This window comes from Pocillopora verrucosa, chromosome 9, assembly GCF_036669915.1.
Source record: "Pocillopora verrucosa isolate sample1 chromosome 9, ASM3666991v2, whole genome shotgun sequence".
In the NCBI taxonomy this organism is placed as follows: Eukaryota; Metazoa; Cnidaria; class Anthozoa; order Scleractinia; family Pocilloporidae; genus Pocillopora; species Pocillopora verrucosa.
In genome coordinates this window covers 6,365,738-6,383,155 of record NC_089320.1, presented here as the reverse complement: position 1 = coordinate 6,383,155, position 17,418 = coordinate 6,365,738, and positions in this window count along the sequence as shown.

The following is a 17,418-nucleotide window of genomic DNA, read 5'->3' as shown; positions in this document are numbered from 1 at the left end:
TGTGGGGTATGAAGGGAGAGAACAAGTCAGATATGTTACAGTCATATTTGTTTAATTTATCATCATTCCCACAACTCTCCACGCCCTCCGCTTGCCTTGCGGCCATAGTATTTACATCAGAATACGAAACCACTTCCTCCATATTTATGAGAATTAAACAGGAACCGCATCAACTATGGATGGCATCCAACAACTATGTCTCCGGTGACGGCTTGCTTTATGTCTTAAACGTTTATATATGCATACATAACACACTACCTTGGTTGAGACAGTAATCCTAGTCAACTAAGCTTTCCCAACTCGATTCATGAATCATAAAAGGAAATAACATTTTATTAGTTACCTTGTCCTAACGATGCGAGCTACTATACTTTACGTCACTTCCTTTAAATTTCTGGAAGGGCAGTGGCTTCGAAGAAAATGATAGATTGTGTATTGATGATTATGAAGAAGGTCCCATGCACTGAATATGAGCGTGCAAATCGTGAGGATTATAGTATTCATCACAAAATTATTTCCGATATGGTTCAGGAATTCATTTTATAAAATCTTACTTACCTAAAATCTTACTTACCTAAAATCTTACTTACCTAAAATTTAATTTAATCATAAGTGACTTTTATTTTGGGCTGTGAGTAAATGCCCGGAAGCCGGGCACGGTCTCAAATAGACCAAATGCCCGGTACTTAGAAATATTCACCAAAATGCCACTGAAAGGTTCCTTCAAACTTCTTAAGAGTATCAGATGTTTGTTAGGAAATGTAAGGCGATTCCAAAATTAATTTGTGTTTTCAGTGGATAAATTCTCCGGAAGTTTGATCAGAAGCGTAGAATGTCAGTGTCTACAACCGAACAATATTGTAGTAGGCACAAGCTCGGAGAATTTGTCCACTAAAAAAACAAATTAATTTTAATTCTTCACAAACATCCGACACTCTTAAGATGTTTGAAGGAACCTTTTGGTGGAAATTGAGTGGAAATTTTTTATTGCCGGGCATTTAGTCTATTTGAGACCGTGCCCGGCTTCCAGGCATTTAGTCACTGCATTTCTTTTAAGGAAGTGTCGGGGGCCGGCGTGAAACGACCCAAGGTTCTTGTATTAAATTTATCGGGTATCGGATGCCACAGCACTAGCAAAATGACTGCACAGTCTTATTCACAAGCATCAATCAACAAATATGTGTCAGGCTTTTTAGATCAGATATCCGCATCTAAAGATTGAGTAGCTAAAACTATGCGAGGCGCGCCGCGCAAATATTTAATGAAAGCTGATTACATTGAAAAAGTAGGTCTTCCACTCTGCAATACCCGCAAAAACTTCCGCGGGGCTTCCCCGTTTAAATATGAATGTCTAATTCACCGTGACGTCAACAGAAGTTATACAAAATGGTTTACCACCAAAATAGAACATTGCTACCTCTCGATCGAACAGTGTGAAGTAGCTCAGAGTAATTATATGTTTACAAAGAATATAGAAAATTTGTTTGTTTTGCTAACTTCGCTTTCTACGTTGGTCGAGAAAATCGCAGGGCTAAAAGTTACATTACGACGGGAAATAGAAGAGCAGCTTAAAGTCTAATTTTATTACAGATTCACTCAATTAGATTACAAATAGACAATAAACTAAATTAAATTATCGCTACAGTAAAAAAACGTTGTGGAGAATGAGACAACCAAAAGCGTTGACGCACCATGCTAGGGATGTGCCACTAATTAAGGTATAAGAGAAGTACATTTACAAATATAAAAATAAAAGGTCTAATTATCCTTAATAAAACTAAAACGTTCCTTTTAAAGGCTGCAATATTATTTGATTCTCTAGTATGATTAGGTAGACTATTCTATTCATAAACAACTCGGTTAAAAAAGCTATATATAAAATCATTAGTTCATCCAAAATTTGGAACAAGGTCCTGCGTGTCATTTTCCTTCAAGTTATATTTTATATTTCTGTCCTTACAAAATAGGAGCTTGTTTGAGATATCTATATCATTATGTCCATTAATTACATTAAACAAAACTGTAACATCTCTTATGAACCTCCTTCTGGATAATAACAGCAATTTTAACTTAGACAATCTAGTATCATAGTGATCATCAGACTTAGTGATACATCTGGTGGCTCTTCTATGGACAGCCTCTAATTTATCAATGTTGCATTTAGTATGTGGGTGTCAAGTTTTGCATGAATATTCTAGTAAAAGTCTCACAAGAGTATAATAGTGAAGTGTTTTCATAGAACCAATGTCATTTAAGTCCCTACAAGTCCTTTTAAACAACCCCATAAGGAACCTCGTGGAACATCAGAGGTCACGGTTAGCCCATCAGAAGCCTCTCCTTTCACTACTTCACGCCGTTGAGCCTCTGTTAGATAATCTCTACACCAATTGACCAAGCCTCTACCGACACCATATTTGCAAAGCTTGGCTAAGAAGATATCATGACAAAAACGTCATGAAAAGTCTACAAATACTACATCAACTTCTCTGTCCTCTACAATTTTCCACTGGCTCCCGGTCACCATCCTTATTAATAGGTGTGATGTTAGCTGATTTCCATAATTAAGGCAGGCGTCCCTTTTTAATGGTAGATTGAAGAGCATATTCAGAGGAACTGCAGATGCATCAGCAGTCTCCTTTAGTAAACGAGCAGGTATTTTATCAACTTCACAAGACTTATTAGCATTAAAACGGTTGAGTAGTTTTTAACTTCTCTTTCTCTTCTTTCTCTTTCTATCATTTCTCTTTTCCTTCTCATTCTAATCTCGGTTTCCCTTCTGTTCTGGTTTCGTTTGAAGTTGTTCCCGCTCCAATTCCCGCTGTTCTCTTTCCCGCATTCTCCTGTTCATTTGGACCGTTGCTCTGGCTACTCCTTGCACCAATGCAAGAGGACTGTTGTTTGCGGACCCTAAAGACTCAACATTCCAAGGTCTTATGTTCAGTGCAGACAATGCAAACAAAGTTAAAGCTTGAAAGTTCTTTGGGAAGACTTCGGCCGAGGGGGAACCAGCTGCAGACGAGTCAGTAACAATATTGTGTGACCCGGCAATCTGGAGAAATGAAACAAAATAAGATAATTTGCAAAAAATATGTATTACATGGCTAGCTCTTTGAGCGGGCGATGTAGACTCATTTATTCGTTTAGAATGCTCGTTTTGATGCGTCATAAATCATTGAACTGTTTCAAACAAGATCAGTTTGTTTAAGCAAACAAATATTGGTATATTTCCGTCTGTAAAGATATCGCAAAGCACCTCAAGGGAGCAGTCGCTCAATGAAAACTGCGATCTTAGCTTTAATTTTAGTGATTGGGAATGACTTTTACAACGCCCTGCCCCAGCAGACCCGCTACGTAGTCCTAGAAAAGCAATATCAGTGTTCCTCTCCTCATCTAAAAGCTATGCTGTATTCAGTATTACTTACCTCTGCCCCCATCCCTTGGTCATGGCGTGAGCCATTTTGATTACGACAGAGCAATTCCAAGCGTAAGGTATGGTCTGTATTGTGTCTGGCCACGAAGGAGTCTGTCAAACCGTTAGCTTTGTTTTCCATGATGCATGTATCTGCAACTTAACGAAACAAATGGTATAGATGATACACATAAATTAGAGTAGGAAAAGTTAAAAGTGACTAGATATAATTTTCCGGCTACATTCAGTGCACTCATAAATCAAGTTCCACCATTTGTATTCCAACGATTTTAACTCTATGATCAAAGGATTGAAGTTTAAAATCGCGGGCGTAGTGCGTCAATCGTCGACCAAAAATACAGGGCTTATGACCATTTCCGAGGAACTGGTTTATATGGCTTGCTTGTGGTTTCCACGTGCCGTTTCGTTCGTTCAAATGGAATTCAAACGGTGCGATCAGTTTCAAATATCAAAATTTCCCGACACGCCTTCGTTTTTCATTATTCCTGGAATGTTTTGCTGAAATCTGACGAAAATCGGTCAAATCTACATACCCTGTTAATTTGTTCAAAGTGGTTGTATTCCTTAAAAAATCAAATGCAAGATTTTAGCTCATATAGGTTCGCAAACAACTCGCGCCACTCCAAGAGATTATCTCGCCTCCAGAAACCGCAAACCGATGGGACGAAACCTCCTGGCGTCAATGACAATGGATTAACGTTATACGACAACAGGGTATTGTGGTTTCTTAAAGTATGTCTTCTGTTAACCTTCAGATCACAAAAGCGGAAAATGAAACTTTACCACTGGACAGACAGACAGACGTAAAAGACTGCTGGCACTATCGATCTGCAAAAATACAGGGCTTATGGCCATTTCCAAGGAACTGGTTTATATGGCGAAAAAAAAAGAAAACGGACCAAGCAGGAACAGATTAGAACGCTCAGAACTACCCTGTCATATGACATATGATAGTATATCATGACGTCACGTCTTATGCCGTAAGTTGTAGTTCTTCCCGACTTGGTTTAATTTACATACACAAATCTGTGTCGCCAACTGTTAAGCATCTGTATTCGTTTTCTTCAATAAAGCTTCGAACTTAACGCTGTACATTCATCCTACTAGATCAGTAGAAGACGAAACCCTTTGGCATACATGACATAAGCGGCATTTTTCAAGCTAACTAAGGGGAGTTTGTCCGAGCTTTGCCCAAAAAAAATTCTCTCATTGTTTACTTTTCTTTCCAATTAATTTTCAGGAAGGCCAGGCTTTAATTTGTTTCGGTGGTAGCACGTCAGGGCAGAATGCATGATGAGACAGTTCTTAAAGACCCCCAAGGCATACATGGTTCGTTAGTTCGACAGTCTTGCACGCCCCTTTGCCCACGGTGCTGTAAACGGAATAATAAATTTTTGTTTCCGCCTCAGCATGTTGTGAACTATCAAGCTGCGCTGTAATGGTAACTTTGAACAAAATTGAACAATTTACACTAAAAAAGCTAAAGAATAAAATGGTTACCGCAGTTCAGAACACAAATTTTTTTTGCATGAAATTCCCAAAGTGCAAACAATATAAGCAGGCTCACTAATGACACTACGCAAGTTACGGAATTTATATATTGTTGAACAATTTATAAGAAGTTTAGTAATTATGAAAATTGAGACAACTGCTTTTTCTGATCGAAATATATCTTCCAAGCAAACCTCTTCTACTGTCGATAATTTAGTCCCGGCCACCAGAGATTTAGTTTCAGCGTTACGTTGTGGTATTCGTTGGTGCGTTCCTTCATTGGAAGCTTCCAGCTGCAATTTTATAACAGGGTGATGCTGCAATGCTAACCCTCTCGGTAGACAAGACTAAGACTTGCTGATTTTGGCATGTTTAGAAATGTAAGGCCACCCTGGACAATGCCAGCACCCCCAGGGCGAAATAAAGTATGCGGCGCTTTCTAAACAAGCTTACGACATGGATGGTTCGCGAGCCCATGAGTCTTGCACGCCCCATTGCCCACGGCGCTGTAAACAGTATATTTTAGTTTCCCTGATGAGCATGTTGTGAACTATCAAGCTGCGCTTTAATGATAGCTTTGAACAAAATTGAACCAACGATCTAGAGCAGCTTAAGTTTTTCACAAGCGAGTGATAATCTTTTCAATCTTCAGTTTTATGTCCGTTTGTGGCCCTTGTGGTTTAAGGTAATTCTGTTATTTGCACTTGTGTGGATTTAATAAATCAATGCATCGGCTATACGCTTAATCATAATACTTCCGATCAAATTAATCAACTTCTGACTGCATTAGCCAAAACAAAGTCCAAAGAAAGGTTAGCAGACAAACTAAGCAAGTCCACCAAAGAATGTTAGAAAAGGCTGTCACGATTAAACTTAAATAGACTAAATAACTTCAAAATTCGAATTCATGCCTTGCATTCCTTCTTAACTTAACTGACTAACTAAATGAGTAACTATAATTATAAACTAACTAGATACCTCATAAAAATATAATGCTTAACTTAGGAAACATTCCCTGACATGTAACCACGTTGACAAGGCAGACAAATGCCTTAGCATCGTCAACCACGACACAGCTGGTATACCAAATTTATCAGTCACACCGAGAACTCATAATTCCACTGTAGAAGGAGGTCAATCTTTGGACGTTGACTCAGATTAGCCTAATCCGGTTACATGGGCTGATAGATAACAGAAATTGAATTAGGGGATTCCCCTTCTTTCAAGTGCAGTTCTATTTTTGTTTTCAAGACTTCGAGAATATTAGGGGTTGCGTAAATTATCATCAAGCGTAGGTTATCAACAAACAAAAACTGGTGGTATTTCGAACGGAAAAACAACTAAAAAAGAAAAATCATATCTAGACAAGATGGAAAAACTAGTCCGAGACACCCAACAAAAGGAACGAAAGAGCTAATCAGAAAGGTTTTGCAGCTTAATTATTCATGGCCAGATTGAATTTAAATCTTAAATTTTTATAGTTTCGAAGAGCTAATGAGCGTGTTATTTCGCCCTGTTTCGCGCTAATTCTGTTTTCGAAGACCCACGTCTCTAGACTATTTTTCGGAAATCTTTTCATTTTTGCGCTAGTTATCTTTAAGTATCGGAGATTTATTTGGTTGCCTGGTGAACTCAGCGGTTACTATCATGACAGTTAGAAAAGCCTTTTAAACTATTGTACTGATCTTTGTGCCATGGTAAGTGAAGAATAAATGGTAAAATGATTTTTGAACTTTTCGTTTAAACTCTGAAATTCCTTTTTTTCCTATTATTGTGTTGCCCTTTATCTGGCAAACAGCTTGTACGAAACATCTTGAGAATCTTTGCATACGTTGCAGATATCATATATAATACTTCTTAGTTGGTCTTTGTACATTGACTGTAAGACAGGTTTCGGAATCTGCTTCCCAGAGGTAAAGTCACATGTAAACGATGGACTGATCCAACTCAGGAACTTCGATATTGACGAGGTCCCAGTAGCAAGACCGAATTTAAAAAAGCGATGTAATCAGTAGCCTTAAGAATTTGAACTCATTAAATTAGGTACTGATGATGTCTTTGAGTAGATTTTATACTTTGGGTAAGCTTATTTACTTTGATCTAACATCGCAATTTCCACTTTTCCAGAGTCATATGATTTGATACGGTGGTATGAAAACTTGAATTAAAAGCTGAGTTTTCCGCTGGTATCTTAAAACAAGACCCCAGTCATAAAATATGAAAAGAGTACCTACATCTGGCTAATAGGGAGAGCGAGTTTCTCCGAAATGTAAATCAATGAGGCTGAATCTCTAAATTATCACGACCGGCGGACAACCGTACACAGCACAGCCTAAAAAGGTTATGTTTATATTATTCCGGTAACCAGATTGAAGCGGCCCCTATAACTTTTATGTTCTTAGCAGGGGTGTCCAGTTGTGATTCTATTGTTCTTTTTGTTTATATGATTTGATACGGTGGTATGAAAACTTGAATTAAAAGCTGAGTTTCCGCTGGTATCTTAAAACAAGTTGGCAGATACCATAAGCCCTTACCAGACCCCAGTCATAACATATGAAAAAGAATACCTACATCTGGCTAATAGGGAGAGCGAGTCTCTCCGAAATTTAAATCAATGAGGCTAAATCTCTAAATTATCACGACCGGCAGACAACCATACACAGCACAGCCTAAAAAGGTTATGTTTATATTATTCCGGTAACCAGACTGAAGCGGCCCCTATAACTTTTATGTTCTTAGCAGGGGTGTCCAATTGTGATTGTATTGTTCTTTTTGTTTTAAATACTGTTCTGTACGAAAGCTTAAGCTAAGTTACCGTGTTAAGCAAAATGTATGACCTTTCAAGTTTTCATTCCAGCCTGAGTATTCATTCGGGAATATGTCTAGCCCGGATTTGAGACATTCACCTTCTTATACTGAGCAGAATGAAATAGAGAAAAGAATGATTTGGCGTGACCTCGGAAACCGAAACTGGAAGTCTTGGGAGATAATTGATTGAATCAAACATGATTTGTAAGTCAAAAGTACAAACATGCAAAGTACAAAAATCCAATTTACGCATTCTCGTATCATAAAAGTGAGGTATCATTTATCGTTTTCTTTAAAATTCACAATTATAGTAAGTTATTGCAAAACTATTTTAATTACAATGCATGAGGAACTTTCAGAAACGGAATTGCAATGTAACAGAAAGATTGTTTGTCAGGGTCATTCCACAAAACGTTACGCAAAGGTTCATTTCCTCTTTCCTTAATACATGAGATCAGCGGACTGCATGAAACGGATGTGTATGATGTGAGTTAAAGGCACACTGCTGTATGTCAAGTTTTATCGGCAATAATCTTATCTCGAGGGCAATTCGAATAGGTAAGCTCGAATTTATTTTTAAAAGATTAATAAAGTTCGCGATCCTTGAAAAATTTATGGGTCATAGCGGAAAACCTTTTTGTGTAAAGAGACATGTGGACTCAAGTGCGTTATAAACTCTTTCAGCTTTTTGATTCACGGCCATTCGTCAATTGCCAGATAGTAAGCACTTAGCTTCTCTTGTGAATAGAAACCCAAGTATTTTGCTAGATGTCTGGGGAATGTTAACTACTTACGTAGCTACAAGCCACTATTTTTAGTACCTAGTAAATCATGCAATGAATTTCAAATTGCGGCGCGAATGTCGTTACCTTGTTCTAATACATTACAGGTTCTAGATTCCGCGCTAGCACGTTGTGCAATGGCCACTTCTACCTAGCTGATTATTTTTTATCTATAGTAGATATCAATGATGATTTCTAAAGCTTTGTATTTGTAAAATTTGTAGCTTATTTGCGTTGATAGTTTTACAAAGCACATCTTTAAACACATGCTTACATGTATAGGAGTGTAACACATTTTGGCGCCAATTTACCCTTGCTTTTACATTGGAATATGTGCTGTAGACTTGTTAACAAACTGTGTATGTATGGTCTTTCTTAATTGGTGTGATATAACTGCACTGGGCCGGAAGCAGCTGATGAGTTCTGAGAAGACGGACAAGCGATGTAATAAACTTTTAAAAATCTGTAACAGACGCTTACTATAGTGTAAAGTAATTTTTTCTGACTTGTAATTCTGCATATGTTTCCGTGATTGCTTTCTTAAAACATGTCATGAAAAAGTTCATTTAAGTGTATCACAAGCGAGTGACAATCTTCAGTTTTATGCCCGCTTGTGAACCTTGTGGTATAAAGTAATTCTGTAATTTGCATTTGTGTGGATTTAATTAATATAATCAATGCATCGGCTAAGTGAAAGAAAAATTGCTCCTTTAAAATAAAAAAGTCCAAAAATTGGTCCAAAAAAATAGTCCAAGAAATAGTCCAATGGTCCAAGGGTCCAGTGCTCCAATCTGTATTTTACCATGCTGTGGAGGCATAGATTATATCATAAGGTGATTGATTAGCGTAATAATTGTTCACGATCCACTGCCCATTGATCGTCCTCAGTGATTTGATTAAATATAGACACAATTAGTAAATCGCATAATTACATCCAATCTAAGTAGGAATCAGCGAGCTTATGTTCTTAAACTTTCTAGTACTCTGTGAGGGTTCTCTTTCCTTCTCAAACAAGAGCATCTGAAAGCTTTTTGCTCGGTTTCTAGTTTTTGTAGGTTATGTCCTGTGAACTGATCCAAATGCAAACAAACTCAGGAGCGTTGGGCGACATGGGGGGACGGAATGTACATAAGAGTAATAATGTTGCCCAGACATCTACATCCATTTCACTTCCACAACCAACGGGCTCCTTACCAACGTCACGTAACAATAAAGTTGATTATTATTATGATACTCCGGCAAAAAAGAAAAAGAAGCAAACAACGACAGAATGGAACTAAGATCATCGACTACTCTAAGCGTGTCACTATACAATACTGCACGTATTATATAATGATTAGATTTGTCCCAGGGGGCTCGTTTCTCCCACGTTTTGGTAACTTCACGGGTCATATTTTAAGATTTCAATCTAAGGAACAGCGTAGCGGGTATTCGCTCAAAATCCAGTCTGTTCTGAGTCATTCTCTTCACCAATTTATAGTTTGAATTTCAAAGCCATTGATGTCTGAAAAACAGCATTTTCGGACCAATGATTACCGGAACTTTTAATAAATGGGCTCATGAGCAATCAAAAAGAATAAATTTGTAAACTAGAACGTAAACTTTTGCATTGATCTTCAAATAACTTCGCGTCCTTTGACTGTTGCCAGACCACACTCCGCTTGAACGGTGAGAAACACTGCGTGAACACGTCGCCTATTGTGGATTGGGTGCTAAATCGAATCATTATATATAGCACAAAATTATGAATAAGGAATGATCTAGTGAATAAGCTTAATGAATAATACAGCATGCTTTTAGTTGGTTTCTTCATTGTTTTGTTTAAAAAGCTGTAATCTCAAATAAATTTGCGAGTTCCTTCGTATTTTTGAATTGAACCTTTCAGTCACCTGGTCGTCCTGAAATAGAAATAGTATTATGGGCTTTGGATTAGTATAATGACGTTTACAGGAACAGTCAAGAACTTATGCATGTAAAGTGGGACCAGACTCCTCGAAATTATCCGCCAAAATAAAGACTCTAAACTGGCTCTGAGAGTAAAGAAATTGAAATTAGAAAGCTTGTGAGTTAAATCTTCGGGTCAGGCCACGCTCAGACGCTCTATCACTGGGCCTTAGAGACTATACGCTTAGTCAGGCTCTTACAAAGCTCATATGTGACGTACATCCCGCAAACTGCTATGATCAACAGTGTCGAAAGCTCTGCGTGAGTTAATACTGTAAGATAGATGTTGATTTTTTTTCTTCGTTCCACGCTCGTAACACTGGAGGCGGAAAACATATTTCTTCATTTTGCTGAAGATTTGTCATTTTCTTACTTGGCACATGAGGCTTTCGACATTGTTGATCCTAGCAGTATGCAGTAATGGCTTAGTTCACCTTGGTGTTTCTGTGGCTCAGTTGTGGAGCATCGGGGTACGAAGGTCTGAGCTTCAATTCTTCATGACTCAGCATTTTTTCTGTGTCCCATGCTTGTGACCGAATTGAAAAAAAAAAAAAAAACTCTTCTCATGTGTGATTAAATAAAAAGAAAATGTGCGACTTCTCAAAAGCTTTTGAAGCAATCTAGCGAGTGAGACCCAAAACTCCTCGGGAATTATAACTAACGCCTTGTCTTGCTAAATTCAAATTCTTCGTCGGTGGTGAAAAGCGGAGGGCTAAAGACGACATTAGGACGAGAAAGAGATTATTACAGTAAAGTCGATTAGAATTACTTCAGTAACCATTTCTGAAAACGTTCGATTTCGTTCTTCATTCCATACTCTTTTTTTCACCCGCAAGGCCTTGTATCCTTGAATGAAGTGAAAAAAACTGGAAAAACAATGGTTACTAAAATTGATATAAAGTCTCCGTAGAAAACACTCGAAAATTGGCCGAGCACAACACATGTGGAGAACCTGATTGCGAATGATCAGAATATGTCGGGAGGCTACCCGCGGAAATTGACGTAATGATCGGGAATGGACCTTCCTACTGTACGGAACAGGGAATACAATTTTCTAAGGAATTCGGTGCTCTCCACTTTTAGCACTAAAAATATATTCATATGGTTCAGAACTTCCCAACCTTAAGTTGTAGAAAAATTAAGGTGGCTCTGTACATGATCTACAGATTTTCTGCAAAGTTATCAGGAAGATGAATCTGGATGTACTAACTGTAAATCACTGATAAAAGATAAATAGCTTAAATAATAATAATAATAATGATTCAGCAGTGGAGGATGTGTGTGTAATGAAAATTAGTGCTGAAATTATTCTCTAAATTTAGATAGTAGTTTGATGCCCGTGATGTGACATATTCTAATTTAAAAGGAACGTTTCACGTGATCAAGTCGTAGAATTTAAAAAGTGTGGATCACATTTGACGGACACTGTAAGATTGGCTGCGTTTTGGGGGACAGTTGGAAAGTCAAATTGATGAATCTGGTACCCCTGAGGACACGAGGTTCCTCTATTTGAAAGAATTAGTGGATTTGAAGGTGCGAAATCTCATCGATGGTCTTATTCTTTTTTGGGACTCTTTATCTGGTTGATTGAAACGTGCAAACAAAGAAAGAAATTGCGGTGCACAGGGTCCTAACCTCGTAGTTATCAACACTACTCAAGTAGAAGTGAAAATATAGTGTGAAAAATAATCGAGGCTCCTGAATTTTTTTCAGGGCTTATTTTCACCAGTACTTAAGTGGTGTTCATAACTGCGAGGATTGCTTCCATGTTCGTTTCTTCCTTCATTTTACAACCGAGTTGAAGATTCATCATTTTCCTATGCTGCACACGGGGCTTTCTACATTGTTGATCCTAGCAGTAGGTAATAATGAATTATCTCACCGTGGAGTCTCTCTGGCTTAGTTGCAGAGCATCAGGGTGCAAAGGTCCGAGGTTCGACTCTTCATGACTCAGCATCAATACTTCTTTGTCCAATGCTTGTGACCGGATCCGAAAAAAAAAAAACTTTTCTCATGCGTTTATCCAAAGTAAATAAACAACAAGAGATTTACACTTTTTTATGATTTAGAAGCTATAGAACCCTGTAACAACTTATTGGTTTAGTAACTCCCGAGGAGCTTTCGGTCTCATTCATTAGATTGCTTCAAAAGTTTCTGAAAGGTCGCGTACTTTCTTACTGTCTTACTTGCCTATTTGCCTGCTTGCCTACTCATTTATTTGCTTACACAGATGATAGGGTAATGCTTTCGAGCTTTATAACAGGCCAGTCACCACAAATAATAAAAATATAAATCACCTGATTTTTGCCTCAACATCATGCAACAATGTTTTTTTTTTGATCAGGTATGTTTTTTTTTCTGTTGTTTTCTTTTTATTAAAAAGGCTTGGCTGCGTGGGGGTGATTTCGTTCTTGATTCCTCGCTTTTTTTTTAAACCAAAAGGCCTTGTTTCCTTGAATGAAGTGAACTGTAACTGGGGAAACAATGGTAACTAAACTGAGATTGACGTTTCTGTATAAAACACTCGAAAATTAGGCCAAGCACAACACATGAAAAAAATAATAATAATAATAAAGAATAAGGGAAAAAACAACAGAGAAAAAGAATCCGTTGAAACAGGTATGAATAATATATCACGACAAGTGGCGGATTATATGGGAAAATTGGTCGTTTTCTTGTGTCATCAAAGAATAACCGGTAATGAATAATATTTGTCACGACAAGCGGTTAGTTTTTAAAGTCCCGACAATTTTTCCCCTTGATCACTGTAATTTTCGCCGCAACTAAGCAGTCGATCAGTGTTGTCCGTGCGGTTCTGGCTAAGTTCCATTGCCTTAGCGATGTCCCGAATTTTCTGTCATCGAGGTTGAACTTTTAAGTCTTTCACCATTTCGAAAAATAAACGATGAACGAGGTTTTTATGCAGGGGCGCATTTGGCCACATATTTTTCATCTCACATTCTCACTCTTGATTACCATTGGCCATTTCGTAGCAACCCAGCATGATTAGTGTCTTTTTTTGGCCCGGGCCGTTTTATGACTTTAATAAACCTCTAGCCCTAATTATTTGGTCAGAAACCTCCTGCCTCGTGGACTTCGACAAACAAAGTAGTAAGTAAAAAATTACCATACATTTGTGTAAGATCCAGAGGGAACAGAGTACTGCAACAACTCATTGTTTTATGCATTTCTTTATTTTCTGATATCAAAATAATTTTTAATGGTATTGTTAGGATTCTTAATCCTGGAGAATTGAACTTCCAATTTTTCTTACTGTTGGTGAGAACATCCGACGCTTAAGGATTTTTTTCAAGTGAAAACCAAGAACAAGGAAGAAATTGAATCCGTTCGTCTACATTTATTAATGCTTAAGGTTTAAGGAAAGCGCATCAATGCCATGAATTAGTTGCGATGTTGGTAAAAATCTTTTATCGACAGCTGGATAAAAAGTGTCACGCAACAAATTGCATGGATCGCGCAATAGGAAATGGAAAACTTTTAAGTCAAACGAGTAGGGTCGCACCTGAAACATTGAGAAGTGAAGTAGACCAGAAACATGTTTACCGCACGTATGAAGAGATAGCGCGATCATGTCCTGCTGAAATTGTCTTGATGCTCATTTCAGAGAGTTCCCATACTTTGCGAAAAAATATATCACATTCTAAGGGATACTAAAATTGACGAGCATTTATATCGAAGACGGGTGTTTTCAAACTGATCGTGTTTCAAATCGACAAAGTTTCACTGACAAGCGATAGTACCACAGTTTTAGCTCCTTGTTTGGCATAAAATATTGGATCCTTCCGTGGGTTTGGAGGCGAGAAATATGTTTTTTATCAACTGCCGTATCAGCTTTTTCTGAACGCTCAGGACTTGCAATAACCGTAGTAATCTAATGAAGCATAACTTAAATTTTACAAATTCATAGTTTTTATGAATTAGGTGAGGCTCAAGCCCTATGAAGTAAAATAAAATAATTTTGTTCCAGAAATTTATTTATTTCGTGAGTGTATCTTTTAGTTTGTGGAATCTGAAGCTTTATGAGAATAGTCTCCAACATATATCAAGGTTAACCATGAAACTTCCACTATGACATACATTACAGGCTACAACGAAGAGAGGACATTGAACGATTAAACTTGAACTTCTTAAAGCGCTTTGATTTGCTACTTGTCTCTTTCCCATCGATCTTTTATACTTTAAATCAATCTTCAAGTTGGTGTTGCTCTTTACACAGAGCCCTTCTCCTGTCTGGCATAAAAGGGTAAAAGCTTCCAAATTAAAAAACTTATCTCTTTGTTTCAGAATATCCTTGTCACCTTTTCATTGCCAGTGCCTGAATTTGATTCATATATTTAAGTTGAGAATGAGAGAAAAATTAGGTGCACTCAGGTACGCAAGATGAACTTCCAAAAAAACCTGTTGTCAGTGTAGAATCGTATCACGAGAAGTCACATTGTGTATCAATTTGTCACTAGTTTTAACCAGAGAAGTTAAAAAAAATTATAATAATAAAAATAACGTGGCGTTAATATACAAATCCAAGACACAATTTTTTAGTTCAATATGTACAGATCACGTTCCGATAAAAAAAGAAACACGTCGATTGAAGTGCGTTGTCGAATAAACTTATCTTGAAAAATGTCTCGGCCTGAATGACTAAGCTCCCATTCTGTTCTATGGTAAAAAAATATGGAAATAAATTATTATCCGAAATCAGTGTTAATTAAGCTTTAGAAAATGTATGCTCCTGCAAGACACACGACCGTTAAAAAACTATATGTATATAGAAACTATAGTTTTTCGAAAATTGTGAATAACAGCAGTTACTGCGAGAGACAAGTATTTTACTCTTATCATGTTTTGATATCTTGCCGTTGTAATGTAATGTGTTGTGCGTAATAGGAATAATTAAACCCCAGATTCAACCCCATAGACATCTGAATAAATGTCTACAAAGCAGATTTTTCTTGTGAGCAAATTTACCACGAAACTTCCAATTTATTGATTTTTAAGTAAACATTAAAATGACCCTTTCATTAATCTCAACAAATTTAATGCAAAACTTAATCACTTGTTTATGAAACGAATAACATTTGGTTTTACAACATTCCTTTGGTGTCAAGCATCACTTCTTTCTTTATCATCAATTTATTCCGTTCCTTAAAATTTGCCTCTGAAAAGTTTTTGAAAGAAAGTATATTGAAAATCGCCCCTGAAAAAATTTCTAATTAAAAAAAAAAACCAGCATCCAAAACATCTGTTCTCAGTTCCAGACCGTGCCTGGAAATCTGATCCGAAATGTTTTCCAAGTGTCTTGAAATCGCGTGACAATACTAAACAAATATCTGATACTCTTAGGAAGTTTGAAAGAACCTTTCAGCGGAAATTATGAATAAATTTTCGACTGCCGGGCATTTATTGGTTCATTCCAGAACGTGCCCTACTGTTCAGCCACTTGAAAACCGTTCGACTGCAAATAGTGAGACTTGATTCGTGAATGCACTGAATGTAGCCGGAAAACTGCATCCATCCACTTTCTTCCTACTCTGTTTCCGTTTGCACAGCATTTGTTTCCTTAATTTGCAAATACATGTATCATGGAAAACGAAGCTAACAGTTTGACAGACTCCTTCGTGGCTAGACACACTACAGATCCTACCTTACGCTTGGAACTGCTTTCTCATCATCAAAATGACTCACGCCATGACCGAGACTCAGGGATGGGGGAAAGACTAAATATAGCATAGCTCTTAGATGAGGAGAGGGACACCGATATTGCTTTTCTGGGACCACGTGGCGGGTCTGACGGGGCAGGAAGGGCGTTGTGAAAGTCATTCACCAGAATTGGAGCTGAGGTCGCAGCTTTTATTGACTGTGACATAAAAACTGGAAAAAACGATGAGACCGAAAGATCTAGCAAATCTGATCGCACAAACTTAGTGAAAAAATTTATTCCCTGTGTGACAAAAAGATACTTTAGACAATTCCAAAATAAACTCACGAAAATCGTTGTTGTTTCGTTGCCACGGCTGCCCCATAGAGGTGTTTTGCGATATCTTTACTGAAAAAATATTACCAATTTTTCCTAAAACAAGAACAGCTCTAGCTTTTCAGCTCTGAAGCATCAAAACAAGCATTCCAAGCGAGTAAAATGAGTCAATATCGCCCGCTCTAAGAGCTAGCCATGCAATAAACATTTTTGCAATTTATCTTATTTCGTTTCATTTCTCCAGATAACAGGGTCAAACAACAATGCTACCGACTCGTCTGCAGCTGGTTCCCCTTCGACTGAAGTCATCCCAATGAACCCTCAAGCTTCAAATTCTTTTGCACTGTCTGCACTGAACATAAGACCTTCGAATGTTGAGTCGTTAGAGTCCACGAACAACAGTCCTCTTGCATTGGAGCAAAGAGTAGCCAAAGCAATGGTCCAAATGAACAGGAAAATGCGGGAAAGAGAACAGCGTGAATTGGAGCGGGAAGAACTTCAAACAAACCAGGACAGAAGGGAAAGAGAGATTAGAATGAGAAGAAATTAAGAAATGATAGAAAGAGAGAGAAGGGAAATAAGAAGATCTAGTGGATCAGGAGAGAATGGCAAGAGGCAGGAGAATAATGCAATATTACTGCATTATTCTCCTGCCTCTTCTTATGATAAAAGAAGATATTTCTAAGTACATGAAACCTTATTTCATACAACATTCCTACTGATTTAGAAATTTTTGTACAAATGTAGTAAATATGCATTTTCCACGCAAGATGCTGGTCTATGTAAACACTTAAAAATTTGATGTGTTCAACTTCCTCAATAATTGCGTTATCGATTTTGAGAGGGCTTGTCGCTAGCTTTTTTTTTTTCTTTGTTTAGGTCTAAATATCATGATCTTCGTTTTTTTCACATTAATGAACAACTTGCTAGCTTTTAGCCAAATCGCAAAATGACGAATTTCATCGTTGAGG